The sequence below is a fragment of the Octodon degus genome, unplaced genomic scaffold, assembly GCF_000260255.1.
Source record: "Octodon degus isolate 3935 unplaced genomic scaffold, OctDeg1.0 scaffold00105, whole genome shotgun sequence".
NCBI classification, from domain to species: Eukaryota; Metazoa; Chordata; class Mammalia; order Rodentia; family Octodontidae; genus Octodon; species Octodon degus.
The window spans coordinates 3,810,005-3,827,586 of NW_004524681.1; positions in this window are offsets into that span (position 1 = coordinate 3,810,005).

Consider the following 17,582-nt stretch of genomic DNA (forward strand, 5'->3'; position numbering starts at 1 on the left):
GAGATGGGCATGCTCCCCTTTCCAATATCTCCATCGATTTACTTCCCAGTGCCACCCCAAATAAACAAAGTGAAACTTTATTTTATTTTTTCCTTTTTGATACAGGGCCTCACTATGCAGTGCAGACTTTTAGTGATCTTTCTGTCTCAGCCTCCCTAGTTCTGGGAGTACAGATGTGTGCCACCATGTCTGGTTCCAGGACCGGCACAGTATGTAGTATAGTGATCGAACTCGGGACCTTGTGCTTGCCAGGCAGGTGCTTATGCCACTGAGCTATCTCCCCAGCCTCAACCAAGAAAAACTTAAAACAGTGCATTGACTATGTGCCTGTAGCCAGGAAACCAACCTGGTCCCTTCCACCAGCAGAACACTCACTGAGCCCCATGATGAAATTCTAAATACAGCTGGCCAAATGGGGTATGTGGTATAGACAAGACTTGGCATCCAGATGTGGGACATAAAAAAGGAAGGGGGGCACGGATGACAGGTCCCAGTGGAGAATAAGCAGCAGGTGCTGAGAGAGGAGGAAAATGGATTCACTGGGACCAGGCAGCGCCAGGCACAGAGACCAAGTGAGGCAGAACAGTTGGGAGCCCGGGAGAGTCAGAATGGAGAAGCCAGAGAGCGGGGGGGGGGGCGCCGGAGAGCAGAGGGGCGAGCCAGAGAGCATGGGGGTGAGTCGGAGCCATGAGTGAACCATCTGGCATCCCCGCCAAACCTTCAGGGAGTCTGTACCACGCTGAAACACTTGGCATGGTAGGCACCTGGTGGAGACCGGGCTGTTGCTGGGCCCTACAGCACGGCAGACATGAGAGGAAGTGGGATTGGACAGCCAGACCCTGAGGAGACCACAAGGCTGTCACACCCCAGGGCTTTACTGGGCCGTGGAAATAGGATGGAGAAGAGGTGAAAGAGAGAATGCCACCTAGAACATGAGGAGAGGGGAGCCCCAATTCACCCAACTCACACAAATACCTCTGGGGCACTGGGACAAGAGTCCATTTGCAGAAACAGATCCATGCATTGTCACCCCCCAAAACTGAAAACATCAGTAAAAGAACCAGCAGGCTGCTGGTGGTGGAGCTTTGGGCAACATGAGAGGTTATCGGGGTTATTGGTGGCCACAAGCACCTTTAGGCACCTTTCAAAGCACAGTGGCCTCTCCCAAGTGCCCCCAAATGCCGCTGGAGGGACCCCCTCCCTGCGTAGTATCTAGGGGTCCTTGCCGGCCTGTCGCCAGCTTCACCAGCTCTCAAGGAGGAGATGGGGAGCCCAGGCAAACAGCAGCAGAAAACGAATTATGCCAAGGAGATTGTAGACAGTGCCCTGTTTGGTCATTACTTCTGGAAATGAGTGGCCACTTTCCCGCTGAGTTTCACATCTGGAGACCGAGCGACTCTGAACCCCAAGTGCATGGGAGCTTCCTGGGCTACTGGAAATCTCTTGACCTAAATGCAGAAAATATTTTAAACATTAACTTACTGAAAAACAATTTGCCGCTTGAACAATACATGAAAAAGTTTTAATCTCATTTCCATTTCCACTGCAGCCTCATCGTGCTGAAATAACATCGTCTGTTTCTCACTTAGTTATCACAGAGCTGAGCAAGAATCAGCCTGTGTTCTGCCTGCCAGTGGGGTTGCAAGTACCCCACATTCCTTCTACCAACTCGGCTAAGTAGCACCTGGGAACAAAAGGCCTGTTTCTGAATGTGGCTTGGCGGCCTGGGAACAGAACCCCAAAGGACTAGGCACTCAGTGAGGACCCACAGGTCCAAGGGCATTGTGGGGCAGCAGACAGAAAGCAGCATCTTAGGAGAGCCATCTCAAGAGGCCACTCAGTCCTTTGCTCTGCATCCCCCGGACTGCTGAAACTGGGTTGTACATAATTAGCGCCATGTCCCCAGTCCTCGGTACCCAGGAGGTAGGTGTTCAGTGAATGCTTGATGTAAGAGCCCAGGCAGGAGGGCCAGAAGAGGGACATCAAGACATAGCAGGAGATGCTACGGTGAGGCTTTCTCTCCCTGGAATCAGGCAGCTCCAGAGCGGAGGAGCGGCAGCCCCTGGGTGCTGGCACAGACCTGCCGCTGGGGCGTGGTGAGAGCAAGCCGGGATTCTCATTCTTGCCAGGGACACAAGCTGAGCAGGATGCACAGGTTTCCTGTTGCTATGTGGAGCTGCAGAGCTGGCCCTCTCACAGTTCTCGGTTCACAACCTCTCTCAAAGATATGCAACTAACAGGAGCTCTGGAGAAAGACATTCGCACTTCAGCAGAGTGTACCACTTACCAGCTCTGACGTGCTGGGCAGACGACAGGGCCAGATCCAGCTTTTCCTGGGCTTCCAAGTCCCGTCTGCAGATAGGGCTAAAATCTCGCTGGGAGGTGGGAAGATCCACCAAGATCTCGACCCACGTAAAGCACAGTGCCTGGCGCATATCAGCCCTTGGAGGACCTCACAAGAGTAGGTGGGGTCACCCGGGGGGAAAGAAGTGTTTGTCCCCAGCTTCCCTTTCCGTTCCTTTGGTGATTCCACAAAAGCAGGCCCAAGATTGGGAATGGGTGGGAGGAGGATTGGGGATGAGGACGGCCTGGAAGCTGGCTCAGGGAAGGGTTGAGACGAGGGTACCATCTGTGAGGTGCCTGCTTCCCCCTGGGTCGGGAACAAAGGAAGTGGGAGCAACAGCAGGCTACATGAGCCATAGCAGGGATGCTGCCTGTGGGCAAGATGGGAGCAAGGGCTTGAGTCCCAAAGGAAGTTGACATGGTCTCAGTCCTCCTCTAGGTAGCTGGTCCCCTGGAGGAGCTCCCTAGCCATGGGGAGAGAGGCTGCAGTGGGCAGAGCACCCCACATCTATCAGGGCTTACTCCGCTGGGGCACTGGAGGGACCTGCTCCCACCTGTCACACCCCTCGGACCTCTAGCTGCCGTTTCACCATTCCATGGGCAGCCAGTGTCCTATGCACCCCACGTACACCAGGAAGGCATCCCCCAGACCCAGCTGCCCCCTCTCCTGGCCCATGTGGCCACACATAGCTTATACCTCTGTGTGCAGTTGTCACCTCAGACATGAGGACGTCCCTGGCACATGCATTCCCCCCATCACTCTCCAGCCCCATTATTTTCTTTGCAATACTTGCCACGATGGGACTCAGTGCACATTACTTGTGAGTTTGGTCCTCTCTGCTTCTTCTCTATAGCTTCCTCTCTACAACACACTTCCTGAAAGCAGAGGCTGACCCAACATCTGACACCTGGCACCTGGTACCTGGCACCTGGCACAGAGCCGGTGGATCCACCTTTGAAGGGCCACTGAACTAAGGAATGGGTATCGGAGCTGTCAAAGCCCATCTGCCAGTAGGTTGAGGACAGTAACATCCAAAAGGGATCCAGAATTTGCCAGGCCTGAGCCAGGCTCTCTCGAAGGTCACACAGATGAGTGGCTGGGGCCTGAGTCGAGAGCAGGTAGGTGATCACCCAGAGCTCCCACACCTGCGACAAGAATCCGCCCTGCTGTGTTTTCATCAGGGGACTCAGGTGCACTGTGTGAGTACTGACATGGGAACTTCAGGCACCAGGGCCAGGGCTGGGGTGTCAAGCCATTTGGCTCACCCAAACCCCAGCCCTTGAGTAGCTTCATACCTGCGTAGGATGCTAATTTCCATGGGAACCAAAGGATCCTTGATTCAGATCTGCCGGTTAGAGAGACTTGAGATTTCTGTCACAGATAAGCGCTGCTTTGTGAGTGGGCTTTGAAGGGAGTCATCGACCACAGGCTGGGATTCCTCCTCTCTGGTCTCAAGATCCCTGCTGCTCCCAGGAGGCAGTAAGCACAGCGTCACTGCAAGGAAAGATTGATGACACAAGACGCAACAGCGCCCATGCCGCACCCCAAAGCCCACGGTCACAGAGCTTAGCTGATGTGTGCCTGATGATAACTCCACTGAGAGGAATTATTTCTGTGTGAAGAACATATTTCTCCAGCTGACAATGCCGGAAACAAACAGGCTCTAGGCCGGAAGAGTGACAGAAGGCTCCCCACAGCTGAGAGGCTCTCTAGGGAGCCCTTGGAGGGATCAGGACTTCCCGTGAAAGATGGGGCACCATGGTGACCATAGAGGAGAGACCCTAGTCAGGGGCCGCGCAGCAGGCCAGGCCGGCCCTGGCCCTGGCCTCGCCGTGGCCGCACTCTCTGCTTCTCCGCACCTGCTGCACCGCGGGACACAGGATCTCTCCTGGGCTGTGACCAGCTACCTCAGATCCCCACCCCTGAACAGGTGCATCTGAGGGGTTCACGTGAATTCCACGAGGCCTGTGCCTTCAGCAAAACCCATAACAAAGCCACAGAATTGTTTTACGAGGATTAAATGAGATTTACTGAAATTGTGTACACAAGGGACCTAGAAAATCTATGCCCAGAAGACAGCGTGTGCCCAATAAATTTTACTTTTCCTAAGTGCTTTGTGGTTTTGCTTACCAGATGTTATTCTATTACTTTGTAGTGATTATTATTTCTTTTAACTTTCAGTTTAGACTTCCCCTGTTAGCTTCTTACGTTTTTGTTTTAGAAGATAGAAGCGCTATTTGGTTTTTAGCTATAATAAAGCTGTATGTTGGAAGAGCTCAGTCTAATAATACTCTCAAATATTAGTAATTTAAGACACGTTCATTACCCCAATCAATTCATTTATATCCTACCTTGTTTTAAAACTATTTGAAGACTTGCAAAATAAATATAGGCAGATGCAAAGGGATAAGATATTACTACCAGTTTATTACTACCAGTTTGTCACAAATTAGTCCCAAACTCCCTGGAGGCCAAAGCAAAGAGGGAAAGCTAAGCAGTGACAACATGTATAGTGCCTAGCTGCGCAGGGTGGCACATGCTTGTCATCCCAGCACTCTGGGAAGCTGAGGAAAAAAGATCGCTAGTTCAAGCCCAGCCTGGGCAATCTACAAGACCTTGTCTCAAAATAAAAATAAGAAACAAGATAAAAGGCTAGAGACACAGTTCAGTGAAAAGACCTTGAGTTCAACCCTCAGTACCAGGAAAAAAAAAAAAAAAAGCATAGTGCTTGCAAGATGTGTGTTCCCTCACAGAGACCATTTTTCCTGCATTCTGTCCTGTCTTCACATGCCCTCCACCTGTGAGTACAAACCAGTGCCCCAGACCTAAGGGCTGCTTTATAAAACTCCAGGCCTGGCGGCTTTTGGCTGGTCTCTTTGATCAGGGTGGATTTATTCACAGAATTAATGTATATTTATTCTGCTTGTTATTGTAACTGCATAACAAACTACCCCACAAACTAATAGCTTAAAACTGCCGTTTTCTTTTGCCCCCCATCTTGTGACCCAGGAGTTGAAGAGATAGTTTGGGGCTTGTCCCAGGGCAACATGGAATCAGGAGTCTGGAGGCTTCTCCTGTCATGTACCTGCCTGGTGGTGGCTGTGGCTGTCTGCCAGGACAGGAGCCCTGACACGGGGTCCCCTTGCGGCCACAGCCATCTCACCTCACAGTGGCTCAGAGTAGCCACAGTCCTTACCCAACCGCTCAGGCCTCCGAAGGTGCATGTCCCGTGAGCTGGACACAAGCTCCTCAGCCTTTCCCCGCCCAGCCGCGGACTCACTCGAAATTCTCTTCAGCAAGTCACAGCCTTCCCAGAGTCAGGAGGCGGGGAGGGCACAGGCTCCTCTGCACGCTGGGAGGCGCGTCAGGCCCACTCTGCAGAGATGCAGCGCGCAGGAGAGACTCTGCAGCTGGCTTGGGAAAGATAATCCGCTACAGCACCATTCATACAACCGCCCGTAAAGATTTTATCATGCCACCAACCCTTTGCTAAGAACGTAGCAGATGTAACAGGCTTACAGTGGGCTTCCTCGTGCCAAACATGAGGTGAAGAGCTCTTGGCTTGGCTTGGTTTAAATGGGTACACAGCAGGCTTGAAGGCGCAGAGACCATAAGCTAAGGAGATCAGGAAAATGTGGGCCCTCTCTGCAGCAGTCTGCTCAGGCTGCCGTAGCAAGCGCAACATCAGCTGCGTTTGAATTCCTCAGATGCCCTTGCGTTCAGGAGTGGGGTTCTGAGGTAGCTGATCACAGCCCAGAAGACATCCCGCATCCCACAGTGCAGCAGGAGCAGAGTGCAGCCACAAGAAAGGGACAGGCTCAGGGCCAGTCTGGCCTCCAGCATGGACCCTGACCTTTCCAGGGTCACCATCGTGCCCCTTTTCCACTGGAAATCCTGATCCCTCCAGGGGCTCTCTGGAGAACCTCCTGTCTTCGGGAAAGTGCCACGACAAATAGCCAGAGACTAGGTAGCGTGGGCAACAGAGATGGATTTTCTTCTATCCTGGAGGGTGAAGTCCAAAATCAGGGTGCCACAAGGTCAGCTTTGCAGACATGGCCATCTGATCTGACTTGACTTGATCTTTTTTAGTGCAAGGAGAGAGAGACAGAGAAAGAAAGAGACAGACAGACAGACGGCACACAGACAGAGGCTCTTTCATGTCTGTTCTTACAGCAGCCAGCATGAGGGCCCCACCCTTGCCGGGTGTGGTAGTGCTTGCCTGGAACCCCCAGCCACTCGGCAGACTGACGCAGTGGATCGCTTGGGCCCAGGAGCTTGGAACTAACCCGGGACGACACAGCAAGACCCATCTCTTAAAAACAGAACCAAGAACCTACTCTCAGGACGCTATCCCACCCCCCAAGATCCCATTTTCAACGTCACCACGGAACATCCGACTATAGTGCTGTGGTCACAGACATGCCAGCACTCCACGGAAAGTGGCGTCAATCCCCGAGTATTTCCAAACATCTGGAGCCTTTAATCAAGTAGACAAATCATCCATACACGTGAAGTTTTCACTTTTCTTTCCATGTTAGTCTTACAGCTAAATTCAAGCCAGAGGCTGACATAGATATAAATAGATTCAGAGCATCATTATATATAATTTGGAGAGTTTCACTGGCGTATATCTGTAAGCAGTTCAGGAACACTTTCAAGCTGTGTTTACATGATATCAAACATCTGGATGAAAACTGAAAAAATAATCAATTTGGATAGGAAACAAAACAGAAGTGCAACTCTCCACGCAGTGGCCCCTGGGATTCTGAATGCGGAGCTGCTCCCCACACCGCAGGAATGAGACAATGGTGCCTGAGAAGGACCATCGAGCTGGCCGGGGCGGGGGAGGGGGCTCCATGGGAAAGCTGACTTTTAAAAAGAACTCCATTATGCAAGCAGGGGATAGGAACGGATGAAATCAAGGAGTACAGAGAATGAGAATCTTAAAGAACCAAACAGCTTGCAACCAAGACCCTGGAAGCTTGAAGGCCATGAATTTGGTTCCAGCGAAAATCCCATAAATCCTTGCTATCAGGAAAGCGCCATTCTGGAAGCTCAGGTTCCATGACAGCTGCAGAATGACTCCCTGGCGCATGACAGTCTATCTACACTCTTTCAAGTAGAAAACTTTCTCAAATGTGGAACTTCCTCCCTGGGCCTCTTTGAGAGAACGTGGTAAACCAGGTCACTATCAGCCTCAGAAACCGAGTCACGTACCTCCTGTCTCAGTGGCCCTAGCACTCAGCTCCGGGCCCCTGAAACCTGTTCATTCCTGCCTCTGTTGAGTCCAAGTTCTTCTTTTTCTCTCTTCTCAGCTTTCCGTGTGTTTTTGTTCCTGTAATGGGTGTGAAGATGGCTTGGCAGGTGCAGACCTACAGATAAGTATTGAGGGCAAGCTGTGTGCTTGAGATGGTCCGGGAGGCCTGGGGACCTGGTAGACAGACCAAAAGTGGGGGCACCCAACACAGGTGCTTGATGAGCAGCTCCCGACAACCTCTGTCAGAGCAACGTGAGACGAGGCTTTGTCTTCACCTTCTGAGACTGCTCTTCAGTTCCCTGGCGCTTTCAGAGCCTTCGGGACTTAGAGTCCTGGGACCACTGGCAGGTGGGTAAGTTGCAGGGCGGCTATGGACTGCGACCATAGTCCCTCTGGCCCCAGAGTACCACCCTGCCCGTCTGTCCTTAGAGCAAGAAAGCCAGGCAATGTGGCGGTGCCAAAGGGACCCTCCACAGAGTAAACGAGAATATTTTCAAATCATTCAGGGGCTTTTTGCTTTCTGACTTCTCTTCTCTTGGTTACATTCTTAAAAGTGCTGCAAGACACCTGGTGATTTAAAAAACTCAGGAGCTGTCAAAAGATCCAACCAAACTAATTTTTGAGTACACAAAATGGCAGGTTTTGTTAGGTCAACTCTCTGGAGAGAAAACCAACTTATTCCTGTCATTTTGAGTGATTCCAGAGAAATTTCTGTATGTAGATTAGGGTTACTATTTCAAGGAGACATCTGACTGCAAATAGGGAAACAGAGGCAGAACTCCAGCTCACTGGCACAATGGCTCTTTGGGATAGAGAAAGGGGTCCTAGACATGAAGGATGTGAGAGTGCAAAACAGACTCATCCATTCCTTATCGCCAGATGAAGGGAGTTCTGCAGTCTGTCAGGACTGGCTCAGGAGCTAGCCGGAAAGGCTCAGAGTGGACATGAAACAGGCACTCAGAACTCCACGGGCAGCCTTGACTTACTTGGAATTGCCACCAGCCAGGACAAAACTCCAGGTGTCTTCCCTCTGGCAAGGCAGAAATTGCCCAACACTTTGTGTCCCTGAGACTGAGCCAGGCAGGGGGATGGGTCCCAGGATGCAAGTGCATGCTGCCCAGAAGCTCCATGGGGATAAGAGGGGCTGAGGCCAAGCCAGAGACCCAGACCTGCAGCCACCAGCACGGCGTCCTGGCTGGCGTCCTGGAGGAGGAGGAGGAGGAGGAGGAGGAGGAGGAGCTGTGCAGAGGACACACCCAGGACCAGCTGCAGCAAGCAGAGGCCCTAAGAAATGAAGTATGAGGCCATGACAGGGTGAGGAGCAGAGAGGTAGGAAACAGCATGGGCGTGCGACCCGCTGGTTCAGGGAAACCCACTGCTGCGTCTAGGCAGAGCACTTACTCTAGGGGGTTTGGGGCTCCCTTCAGGAAGGAGCAAGGCAGGACAGAAAGGCTCCTGGATCAAAAGGGGCAACAGTGGCTGAAGCCCGAGCTCGGTGTGGTATCTCTGGATTTGGCAAAACTGCAGAGAGGGTGCTGTCACGGCTATGGAGACTCAGATACAGGCTAGCAGGCACCTGCTGTTCCAGCTACTCAGGAGGCCGAGGCAAGAGGATTACTTGAGCCCAGGAGTTTGAAACCAACATGGTAAGACTCCACCCCCAAACTACATAAACACAGAGAAAGAGAGAGAGAGAGAGAGAGAGAGAGAGAGAGAGAGAGAGAGAGAGAGCGCTCTGTGGCATAATTGCCTGCCTGACAAGCTCAAAGTCCTGAATTCAATCCCCAGTACCATGTGCTGTGCCAGCCCTGGTGCCAGGCTCATGGTGGACGCCTGTAATCCCAGAGCTGGGGAGGCTGAGACAGGAGGATCAGTAGGAATCCAAGTTGTATAGTGAGATCCTGTATAAAATTAAAATAGAAATAAACAAAAGAAAAGGGTAAGATCAAAGACTCGTGGAGGCAACAGCATTAGAATTGATGGGATTTGGATGCCAATGTAAAGAGAAGACAAAAATAAGCCCTAGTGTGAAGACTTTGATCTCAGGAGATCAGAGGGCTGTTGGGTGGCAGTAGAGGCTTCAGAAGGCTGGCTGTGTGGACTCAAGTCCACACTGAGCTTAGTATCCTTGGCCCTATGAGAGAAGAGGAAGGAAGGAGGGGACAGCAGGATCCTGGCTTCCATGGCTGCCCTCTGTCCTGCCACTCCTCATATCCTGTAACCCCTGAAGCTCTGTGACCAGGCAGCATGCAGGTGTCCCATACAGTTGATTTTCTGAAACAGACCCACACTAGTCGATCCTTGTGTTTGACTTCACCAAGAGAAATTAAAGGAATGTGGAGGACAGAGTGAGTTCTCGGGCTCTTGACAGTTACGTGCCTGAGACAAAATCCACACTGGAAGAAAGTTAACAGAATTTAGAAGGACAGAAGACCACTACTGAGCCAACTACTCAACTACTGGAAATACGGTGTCAGCGTGTCTGATTTGGGGAAGGGCAAGTTTACTTGAACAGGGTCACCGTGACTCAAATACAACATTGCAATGACGCTATCCCGAAAGAGTTTCAATAAATCTAAGCACTTGTGAAAGCCTAGATAACACAAATTTGGCGAGATCTGCAAGCCAGCTAAGATTGATAGTAACAGCCAAACAAGAAAGTTGTTGAAACTCTGGAAACTCCCATTGGATGATGTGTGTTAATGCTTAAATTAAAATAAATGTGATGGGAAACCTTGAGAGGGTTTCCCTCTCTGCAGTTGTGCTTGAGGTGTTAAGGTGTCCACATCCGCACTCCACAGGCCCAGGAAGAACAGACGCGGGCGGGTCCAGGCCTCCCGCTGAGAGATGACAGGAACTTTTGCCTTTCCTCACAAAATGATCCCAGAGTTTATGACAGCGGCAACCAGATCCAGAGCTGGGAAGATTCCGCCCTTAGAGATGTTGATGGCTTCAACCAGAAAGCCTGGCGTCGACCCAGAAGGGCGGGATGGACTAAAGAACAATGCCAGGGAGAGACATCAGGAAGAAAATGTTGGCTACCCAGGAGAGAGGAATGGAAAGTTTGGAAACCCAGGCAAGACGGGAAAGGGAGGGGAGGAGAGGGCGGCCTGGGGAGGGGGCTGAGTCATCGATGAGGTGGAGAAATTGCAAAGAGGAGTTGGCAGAGTCCTGCTGTCAGTGATTCCATTCCAGGTAGAGGTTTTCACTGAGGAAAAGACTAGCACTTGTAGACAGAACGTGCAAAGTCCTAATGAAAAGTGGGAGCAGCCCTGGAGAGAAGAGCCACTGAGGAGAACAGGGTGCAGTGGGATGGCTACGCCTGCACTGGACACCGGGTTCTGGTCCCAGGTTGCCCCCAACTTCAGACGAACCTCTCCATCTTTCTGTGTCTGTTTCTTCCCATCAAAAGTAATGGAGTCAAACTTGACGACCTTGAACATTCCTTCCCCTCTCTCCTCCCCTCCATTCGGCACAGATGTTATGAAATCAGGCTTTCATAAATGGAACCTTCTAGATTGGAACAGCTAAATACATAGCTTTTCTAAGTAGAAAATGTTTTGAAGGGAAAAATAAAAGGTTCCACTCAACACTTGGCAAGCAATATTTGTTCTGTAAAATAATTAGCAAGTAAGCATTATTGAACTGGGTTGTCATATAATTATAAGAGATTAAAAGAAAAATTTAGGAGACTCGGTTTTCTGTTCATAGATCAGCAGGATGATTAATATAAACCATGGGGGAATGTTTAATAAAGATATCTGTAGAAAACCAGGCATAGTGGCACACACCTGTAATCCCCGCTGATCAGAGGGCCAGGGCAGAAGGATCGCAAATTTGCAGCCAACCTGGGCAACTTGGAAAGAGGCTGTCCCAAAATTTAAAAAGCAAACTGGAAAGGGCTGCAGGGTGTCCCTCAGTGCAGAGTACTTGCCTAGCATGTGCAAGGTCCTGGGTTCAATCTCCAGCACTGAAAGGGAAAACGGCTAAACTCAGGAATAAAGAGCTCATGTGAAATAAAGGGTGTGCTGCACTAGAGAGGCAGATTGTTAGAGTCAGAAGGGAACCAGGGAGAGAAGAAAGGGGCAGGAGAGTGCCGGGGAGGGAAGAAAGGGGCAGGAGAGTGCCAGGGATAAATAAGTAAAATATGTGAGATGCACAAAACAATACATCAAAGCCAACCTCACTATTCTACAGTACTAATATGCACCAGTTAAAAGGCAATACACAAGAGCGCTGGTCTGGAGATCGGGACCTTCACCTTACATTCTTAAGCTCTGTCCCCCTTTCAGGGCCTGAGGTATCATTTCCTTTTCTGCGCCCCAGCTTCCAAAGGAACCCTAAAGTCCTGGACTCCAACCTCGCACAATAACCCTGTCCATGACCTCCAGGTTGTAATTGTGAAAGAACTCTTTCTTCCTCCTGTCTCCATACAAGAAATGCAAGTAGGAAGGCTCGCTGTGGTACATTTTCAAAGGAGGTCATGCCAAGCGGGGAGCTGCTTGCTGGACAGGTCAGTAAGGTGACCTGAACATTAGCAACAATGGGAAGCCACGGCCACTCTGGGCTGGGGGGACAGAACAGATGAGGTGCTGTCCACCACAGCACAAGGGCCAGCCACCTGACAGGAGCCAGAGCCACAGCAGGCAGGCAGGCAGGCAGCAGCTGGCTATGGCACCAAAATTCAGGTGTAGAGGACTTGGGAAGAATTGATCATCTTTCTCCAGCGCTCAGATCCTCAGCCAGTGCCTCTGCTTGGCTGAATCCAGACAGAACTGGCTGGCACTGGAGCCAGGCAAATGCAACCCCTTCCATTTAACAGAGGGAACCAACAAGGAACTAACCTGAAGACAGGCAGACCAGGATGCTGTGAGATTCCAGTCCTCCATGCACCAGCCCTGCCACGGCTGGAACCTAAAGCTGCACACATGTGGGAACACACTCCTGAAGGTCCTTGCTTTTTCCCTTCCCCTGCCTGGCATTCTGCCTTCCTTATTCAGAATGGTTTTCAGAAATCCCTCCTCACCTGAGAGCTCTCTGATGCGCCACCTTTGAATGGGGCCCCTGGCTTTCCTAAGACCCGGGACCATCCCCACTGCTCTTGTGGGAAGATGGCTATTTTCCCAGTGTTGATTCCTGTGGGTCTCATGGACATCTAGGACCCATGTAACTTTTCTATGCATCTCTATGTCTTCTCTAACTTAACTAAGTGGAACCATCCAATTTTCTTCTACTCCATCACTGCCGGGCTTCCTGCGGAGGAGAGGGCAGAGCAGACCCGAGCCAGGGCAGAGCTCCATGCCACTCACTGCAGACCTCCTGCCTAGTCCACTAGGACTGAAGCACCGGGTAGGGCTGATCAGCCACCCCCAGCCCACCATGCAGCAAAGGAATTGTGCAAGACTCCAGTAAATCCTTTACTTCAACCACAGTACAGAGGATCTCTGTGGGTCCTTCCCTCTGCACCTGCAGGGTAGGGGGCTCTATGCTAACGCTTGCTACCCTGAGTTGAACAGAATTCTTCTGATTTAGAATGACTTGCTTAAAGAAAGTTACCTTGGTTATTTTAGCAGGACATCATAACAAACCCTCGCTAGATGCCAGTGGTGACTGTTTTCTTCTTTAATAGTTAATGAAACTTTGTTCTAGACTTTTGCTAGAGAATGACAAAATGCTACCAATTGGTTTTTTCTGGAATCCATATCTTTCTTCCATTTTTTCTTCCAAAACTGAGCTACCCCTGCCCCCATCCCTTCTTGATGTACTCTCTGTCTTCCTGTCTTCTCTCCATGGGAAGAATTTTGACCTCCCGTGGCACAGAGCTGTTCCAGGCTCCAGAGAGATGGGACGGCAATGGGCACAGGCACTCTGGTTGCCCACGAAGGAGCTGTGTAGGCCCATGGAAGGGCAGGTGTAACCCAGCCGTGTGGCCACACCATGTGGTTCCCACGAGGAAGAGACACCACCTGCCACCCATGAGACTTCCCCCTGCTGTTAGGGCCTGCAAAGAGCCAGGCACAACAGAGGCTGAGCCCTCAGGTTTTCTTCCCTTTCTTCCGTTCGGTTTCCCTCCCCGAAATCGATGCTTTAGAGTCACTATAACTAAGTCCTGGAGCTAGCGCGAGAGTTAAGGGTCCAGAAGGCAGCGGTGCCAGCCTCCCCCAGGCGCTCTTCCACCAGCTGTGCAGGGCTGCACGGAGGACACACCCACGAAGGTCCAGCGCCAGGACCTTCCCGCTCGGTGCTCGACAAGCGTGAGCGTGAATTCCCACCACCCTGCTCCGCCCAGCCAGGACCCCGTCCTTCCATGGGAATTCCTCATAACCTTGAAATATACCAGTCATTTTGTTACCTGAAATTGTTTCCCTTCTCTTTTCCAACATTAATGAAGCAGATTGCTGAAGGTTCACAGGCACCGATTAAAGATGTGTGAGGATTTAGGCCCCAGGACCTTTGCTAATGCTTGTAGCAGAAAAGTGGAAACAGCCCAAATACCACACAAAGGAGGGTTTACATATGTCACGGCACACCCATCCAACGGACCACCGGGCTTAAAAATCCCGCTGTCAGAGAGTAGATGGAGTGCTAATGGTAAAGGAAAAAGAAAGCGAGCTAGAAAAGCACAAAGCCGTGCACACAGCGTGGGGAAGTTTCAAAAGATTTCTTGACAGCAGTTACAACGGGTGGAATTATGAACTGATTTTTTTAAATTTTCCTCTCTTTTCCTTATATGTATTTTCCTACAGAAATCACATTGCTTTTGAAATAAGGAGTGGAGGATAATAAAAGTTTCTCTTTGTGAGTGAGCGAGAACTAGGAAAAGCCCTTCCCTGGAGGATGCTTCCACGGCTTGTGCTGCTGAGGGGGTGTGAACCGGCGGGAGTCTGCGGCTTCCTGGAGACCACCTCGGCTCTGGCTCCAGGCTGAAGCTGCCCTGGGACCAGAGTCCTGAGGTAAGTTACTAAAAACAAAGCCGGGCCGGCCAGCCCTCCTCCCTGGGCTGGGGGTCGACCGGGCAGAGCCGTGGGCTGCACGCACAGCAGCCCTCGCCTCGCATGTGAGGCAGCCCTCTCCCTCCCTCTCTGGGCTGCAGCGAAGGTTTGCAGACAGCTCCCTTTCCAGCCCACAAGAGGAGACAGGCGGATGAGTCATCGCGCTGGCTGGGATGAAAGCAGCATGATTGTGTTAGCAGAAATGGATCTATTTCATTATCTGTTTTTTGACACCTTACAAATAGATAGGCTCTTCCCACTAGACAAGCAATTTCCTTTAAACACCAATGATTTTGTTTGCTGGAGTTAGGAAATGACCAATGAGTGTTAGAAACTCGTGTGTCTGAGGCACTGCCAGGCTGAAAAGATGTAGTGGAAACACTGAGGAAGGTTTAGAAGCCTCAGCCTCTAGCGTCACGTCTGCAGAGTGATGCCACTCTTCTAAAAATACACAGAGCAACGGCACAGACCCGTTCGTTCCCCTTTTACTTTCCTAAGAGCTTCTTTCTCCAAGAGAAATATAGCATTGGGCTTGCAAAAGGGGGTTCACCCCATCGGACTCAACTGCTGCGGGGGGAGGGCCAGGGGCACTATTTTCAGAGCTTCCTTCTCTCACACAAAATTTTCCACACAGGGAAGACAGATAAGGTATGTGCTTCTCCTGCTCCTGGAGCTCACAGTGCGCCAGCAGCCGTTTCCCTTTGTCTTGTTGTCCCACGACAGCAGATTGCACATCGTGGGAAATTGGAATGCAGACACTATTTAGTTTGGATCGCTCTTTTCCATTGTTTAATTCCACAGTCAATCTTTCATTCTGCGAATGAATCCAGGAACTTCAAAAGGATAGGTATTGGTTATGTGAAAACGTCCAAACATTTGGGGGCATTCTGATCGGTTCTTTCTCCTCCTCACCCCCTAAGCGCCCACCCAGGGACCAAAATGACCTGGTCTTCACGACAGGCTCTGGCCTGATGGGCAACACGTGTGCTTCCCAGACTTGGTGGTTGCTGCTGATCCCTTTCCAAACACAAGCGCACCCCCTGATTTTTTGCTGTTATAAGTAAAATGTGTCTAAAACCACATGCACACAGCCCAGACCATCTGCCCACTCAGAACTACCAAAAATAAAACACAAAAGCCTTCCACAATGGGCATGTAAAGGAGGTCTGAGGCCACAAGAAAGTTTTGCACCCCTGTTGCTGGATGTAAAGTGTCCTTTAGGGGAAGCCTTTGCAGTGCGGCATGCTGTGGTCTGAAGCCATTGCCTATTCTCCCTCAGATCTGCAAAGCGAATGCAGCAAACTTTTCAGCGGATCCCAGCTATTTGTCTTCTGAGTATGCACTTGTACCTCAATGTGCCCCTTATTTTTTCTTCTTTTGTTAAAATAAATAAATAATAATAGGGGCCAGTGAGATAGTTTAGCAGACTACAACCCTGCTTAGGCAAGTTTAGGCAAGTACAGGAACCAGCATTCGACCCCCAATCCCTGGTGCCACATGCTGCGCCCCCAGGGCAGGCTGAGCCAGCCGGAGTGCAGGTGTAGAGGCACACGCCTGTAATCCCAGTGCTGGGAGGCTGAAAGCAGGAGGATCATCACAAGGCTGGGCTGCATAGTGAGTCCCTGCAACAACCAAATACACTAATAACAATAATTATTATTATTTTTATTAATTTTATTGAGAAACAAATAGCAATAAGAGTTTCAAAACTGATTAATAGGGCAGTTTCAATAATGAATACGTTGCATATTGTTGTCTTTATATTTTGTTTTTCTACACGGGATCCTTCAGGTCAAAGAATGCATGTTCTTCTGGGTTATTCAAGATCTGCCCAGAGAAATAGAGACAGACAGACAGACAGACAGACAGACAGACAGACAGACAGAGAGATCCAGCCACTCTTGGTACTTTGCAGCCCACTGCAACTTTCCTCACTGAAGTGCACAAGCTTGATCACCCGAGAACTCCTGACAGCACGCAGTGGAGTTGCAGGTGCACTCTGGGAAGCGCCCAGCCCCTCCACAGGAGTGCAGAGGCAAGACTGGCTCCTGACACTGCATGCACCGCCCCCAGCCTGAGGCCCCCAGCCTGAGGCCAGGTCGCTGTGGGAGACCCTGAGCTCACAGCTAATGGATCTACTCTCTGAGGCCCAGTCCCTACAATGGGCCTCCCAGTGGGTTGGAGTCTGCAAAATTGTCACCTTCAACCATTTTATGACCTCCAAAAAGCATTTTCAAAAGACTCCACCTAAATTCATCACTCACTTAAGGTTGTATGCAGTGAACAAGGCCAGATAGGAAGCGCTGAGAGGGGAACTGAAGCCTTTTCCTGGTTTCTCTTCTCGATTTCTTCTTGCTTGCATCATCAGTTTGAAATCTCTACAAGCAGTTTATAGGAAGAGGTGGTTTTAGCAGAGTGTTAGTGCTTTGTTAACAAAGATTTAGAAACAAAGGCACCCCTGCTCATTTATTCTGGCACCTCCTCAGTTTGGTCTCTTAATTAGTAAATATTTTTTAAAAAAATTAGTAAATGAACTTACAGAAGACAGAGTTTGTTTGTGGCACACACACAAGAGGAGACTATTGAGGATGGTTAGCACTTGAGTTTAATCCCTTCCGCAAAGGAAAGGTTTTTAAACTATTGCTAGCTGGGGCACACCTTAATCCCAGCACTCTGGGCCTGGCGGGAGGATCGGAACACCCTACACAATTACTGACTTACTGGGACCATATCTGAAGATAAAAAATAAAAGCTGGGGATGGAGCTCTGGTGGAGCCCCACTCAAGCCCTAGTAACGAATAATAATAACAACCATCATAGTAGAAACACAAAAGGAATTCCTGCCTGTGGAGCTCGATGGGCAGGGCCAGGGCAAGCCGGGCAGGATCCCACGTCCAACCTGCCCGGACAGGCCTGCGCCCCCGCCCCACCCACGCCGCGAGGAGGCCGAGGCAGCGCCCTCTTCAGCTCCCTGTCTGACGCCAGGCCC